Genomic DNA, 5,183 nt, shown 5'->3' on the forward strand with positions numbered 1-5,183 from the left:
CTGTTTATTAAAACATCCAGAAATGTGCATGTGAACTTCATAACTGAAGAAAATGTGCACTTCTTGAGGGACTTTTTCAATCAAGTCTTCACAGGTTTGTCATTGATTTTGCTGGTCCTATTGTGACAGTTATAGAGCACTCACCATTTTATACAGATGTAATTGAATGTCTTTGTGGAAAGTTGGATGCACAGTATGACTATACAGTGCTAGCAATAGCACATGAACAGTCCTCTTTGCTCTCTATATTTTTTAATACTGCCACACTGATGAAAGTTCTCTACCCACAAAAGAACAGATTTATGATCGGGAAGACTGTTTCAAGGGGGGATTTGACAATGAGTAATCATAGTTATGCTGTACTGCAATTATAGATCGGTTTTTGGAAAAATTGGTTTCCACAGCAAAAGCACATTGTTTGTTCAACAGTGCCATATTTACAACTAACAGCAGTACCAACATAAACGTCCACTACTGCTGTGACATTGGAGTCCATTCCCACTATTCCCTTGCCCTGGCACACACAGAGAGCTATGGCAGAAGACATGGTGAACTAGGGATGACTGCCATCGATGCTTTGTGTTTGTCATCAGTTACTAAAAATGACTAGTCATTTAACCAAGGACAATATCATTTAGTTGGAGAACTGTGTACTAGAATGCAAGAAGCACTAACCCACAGATTGCTAAAAATGAGTTATTGAAATATTTAGATACTATTGTGCTATATTTATTATCCCAAAAAATATCAAAAATTATCCACTTATACTGTCAATATGCAAAAGAAATATGTTGGAATGTTTCTGAATCACAGTTTTGCAATGTGAAGGGAAACGAAGCCAAGTTGTACCATTATGTCAGCTTGGTTTATCCAATAGTGCACCCACTTGCAGGTCACGTGTTTGTGTTGACAACATGGCTGATAGCGAAAATTATTATGTGCCTAGCAGTTCTGAGAAATAATAGAAAAGTGCAAGAAATGAAGATAGCTACTCATAGAAGGAAAAGAAATGCAAAAAGTATAAAGAAACTTGGGGCTAGACTAACAAGGAGAGGTCCTCAGTTGGGGGATTGAGGTTTTTGAAGCCATTTATACAGTGATGATTTAGCTTATGGTCCTAGGTATCATAAATTGCAGCAATTCACCCTGGTGGGTTCTCATATCTGGGTAAACAAGGAAAAAAAATTTTTTTTTTGCTATTTCACATGCTCTACTGTAACTGGTTGTGTAGCATAATCATTGAGGTACAGTCCTGACATGCGAAAGCTTGTGGGTTCATTAATTGGTTTAAATGTAACTTTTCAATTTGTATTCCTGTTATCCTTTTTCTACATGGAATCTTTTTTCCTGTGATTTTAATATTTCATGTATTAATTGTGATTTAATTTCTTCCATTTTATCATCCAATGTTTTCATCCTTGTTATTGCATTATTTATTTCTGTTCTTCATTTTGCTTTGATTTAATTTTACTTACAATCCCTTCTTTTGTTTAAATCTTCGTTTGCATTATTTTGTCCACAATGCACTAATAAGTTATGTTTTAAATATTTGTCTGATATTTACCAGAAAAAAATACATCTTGAATAGAAAAACACTTTTTTGACACCATTGAGCAGAAACTATAGATAATTATTTCATCTTAAATTTTTCATTTGGTTCACCTTGCCAGGTCATTATTTCTTATCCATATATTTACAGTAGATAACTTTCATTTAGCTCATCCTGTCAGGATATTTAGTTTCTCACCACATTTTTAAAATAGTGTATCAGTCTTAGCCATCTCCACAGTGACTAGTCCTCGATGAAGATTGTGGTCTGCTTACAATTTTGGCTGGCGATGTAACGTCTTGCGCCATAACGCCCATCGCAGCAGTAAGCTAAATAAATTTTGCGGCAGTTTCTAACATTCTTCATGGTTTTGCCGAAAACTAAATTATTCATTAATTTATAAAAATCTTTTTGAAAACCACACATCACGAGAGCCCTCTCTTCATTGTTTACCTCAATGCTCTCCTTCAGTCAGCAATGCTGCTTGAATCAGATGCCGCAGTTGATTCTACCAAGCTCCGTCCCTAACTTGGGATATTCATGCAAGGTTTCTGTAGTGCATAATATTTTGGTGCTTATTCCCAAGTGTTCTCAACAGCTTAGGCATGTAAACATTTCGTGCAACTAGGCACTCTTAACACAGCGGCAAGTCAATGTGCGCCTCATGAAAACAGATGGGATATCCCAGTTCTTCCTAAAGACATATCTCTCGCCAGCATTCCTTCAATCTGATGAGTTCCTCTTCAGTTAGCCATCAAAACTGTCCAAATGGTAGAGTTTGTTGCATGGCACACCTGTAGAGGTTGTTTACACACAGGTAGAGAGTGTAACTTAAATGATCAGATGACATTCACTTTTCCTCACTCATTTACATTTCATTTTCCTTGATGTACCTGTGTGTGCACTGGCAAAACCTTTATGAATCTCATATTACAAGAGGAGCAGCATGTTAACACCAGTCAACAGTCTGATTCACACACATGTTCTTCTTAACATTATGTACGACTAAAGTTCTGGTGCTGTGGAATAGCATTGAGGATCCAGAGAGTGTGTTCCCAGGCATATACTCTGGAATTTCTTGAAAATGTCCATAAGTTGGTGTACATCTGTGTTCATGTGTAATCTAGTGCATTTTTTTTTAAATCAGGTATCCTGAAACCCTGCCAAACATTAACTGCATTCTTATACTCTGTATCTTTCATGGCAGTGTCTTTGCATTCACTGGAGAAGGCAGTGCCTTTACATTCACTGGAGAAGGCAGTCTCGGACAATGTGGTTTATTGGAATCTTTCCATAAAATCCTAATACTCATATGGAAAGACCCACTTCTTCATCACAAGCTGAAAATTTACATCATTGGGATATATGGCTCTGGTGATATGCATATCATCCTGCCACATCATCTCGGCACATTTCTGAATAGATGTATGTGTGAATCAAAGTGAATCCAGGAAGAGTGGATGTGTGGGAGTCTTTTGGAAAATGAAATGTACCTCTCAATGGCTCAATGGTGCCAGGAATGACACTGACTTTACAATCCTTCAAAAGGAAATCACACAAGTGGCCACTGAGAGAATGTTTGTGTCTATTAAATTGGGGATGTAGGGGAGGATAGCAATCTGCGCAATTGAGGAATCCATTTGTGCAGTGTATGTGATTAGACAATAGCTGGAGAACAGGTATAGAGAGAGCCCACTTCGGCATGCTGGTCCTGGGGATGAGTGGACGGCTGTTTAGATGGACAGATATGTGCTTTTGACATGCCACCGGCGGCACTCGGACACTCGCTTTGTAAGGTGCTATGGGATTAGTTGGAGCATTTAGTACTTGTTTTGGTGGTTATTGGATTAGGAACTGTAATATTGAAGGTCATGTCCTTAGCGGGAACGCTGTGTAATTGAGTAAGAGTGTTTACGTATTTGAAGATATGTTTCGTGATTGGTGATGTTAAGTTGATGGCGCAATTTAGCTACCACTATAAAAAAACAGCTGTCTGCTGCTGAAAGAAAGAAAAAAAGAAAGAAAGAAAGGGGTTACCTCACCTCCCAGACCTGATGGATGAGTTATTAGATAAGAGCAAGTGGTAGTTGTTGAATGATGCTGTGTGTTCGGATATTGGAGTCTCTAAATGGCAGTGCGAGATTTTTTTATGTAGAAATTTATGCACTCTATATAGTGATATTTGACCGCTAGTGACAAGAGTTAAGAGCAGAAAAATAGGTTCAAATCGAGCTCTGGCAGAATGTTGCAGCAATAGTAATAATATTTAATTCAAGTTAGAGGTGGTAAATATGGACCAGGCTTGGAATATTTGTGTGAGTGTCATATGTGCTTGATGCTCTGTATAAAAGTTTGACTCTTTAATTGCGTTTGGTATTTCAGGGTGTGTGTAAAATTAATTTTATTCTTGAAAGTGCAAGTAATATGAGTTGATTGGTGTTTAGACAGAGGCTAATTCGAAAAGAGGGGGTGAGAATGGTAAATTTATGGATGGACATGGTTTGTGGGGTGATATATGATCCTCAAGATAGGGTTGAGGACATTTGCCTGTGTTGATGGTGGGATGGGTGTGTGGTTAGGTGCGGTGGGAGGAGTAAATTAGATCTTATTTTTTTAAAAAAATATTGTAAAGTAAGAATAATATTGAGAAGGTTTTAAATGGCTGGTCACGCGACGAGACAAGAGCAGGGATATGTAGTTATGTTTAGTTAAATGGCTGTGTACTGTCATGTCAAGAGCAATGTGCAACGTGCTACTGTGTCATAGGAGGTAGAGACATGTGCTGCTGCTATGGTGTGTCTAGCATATGGAAGCTGGACTTTGGAATTATGCTACGATGATATAAAGTTGATTTTCACCCACGTTCGGTGGTTGCGGCTCGGGGTTGTGTTGGATCACGGTCCTGGACGGATGTCTGTGTGTGTGCTTTGACAGCTGATGAGTGCGTCGACCATGCCAACTCACGCTTGTGGAAGCCGAGCAGGAGCTGTGCGGAGTATGAAATCAGACGGATGCTTGACTTCACGATTCTGTGAACAGGGTGCGGAGGAGGGTACCTGCGAATGTCTGCTGAGTTACTTTGCGAGCGGATCTGCAGGCTCTGCTATGCGTTACTTACATAGTTTACGAGTACTGAGCATATCTACACATCAGTGTGAAGAATTTTTTAATAGCAGTTTGCTATTGTTTGTACTGAAATTATGATTGGGTGCGAGTCTGCGGGCTGTGCAACATGGCCCGGGGCACATCTGGGTGGGTGTTTTGTGATAGTGTGATAGATATACTGTATAGTTAAATAAATTTCTTGAAAAAATAGTGTGTTCTCAATCATTACATTCCCCTGCAGCGCAGATCAGAGTGATTGGTTTTCTGTCACCATCTCGGTTGCATGCAAGTAGTAAATGTTTTCGCAGCAGCATTAATCGTGTGTGTCAACAAGCTGTGGGCTATTCTGACAATAGACGTGATGTACACTGTGCTGTGCTTTATTTGGAGAGTTTAAGAGTACAGAGCTCATCTGCAGATATTGTGTACTGCATTATTTAAGAGCAGTTTGTTATTGTGTGGTGAAATTAGGAGTTGTTTACGTGTTTGTGGCCTATGTCAGATGACCACAGTCGGATCAGTGCGGTTG

The sequence above is a fragment of the Schistocerca gregaria genome, chromosome 5 (assembly GCF_023897955.1).
Source record: "Schistocerca gregaria isolate iqSchGreg1 chromosome 5, iqSchGreg1.2, whole genome shotgun sequence".
Taxonomy (NCBI): Eukaryota; Metazoa; Arthropoda; class Insecta; order Orthoptera; family Acrididae; genus Schistocerca; species Schistocerca gregaria.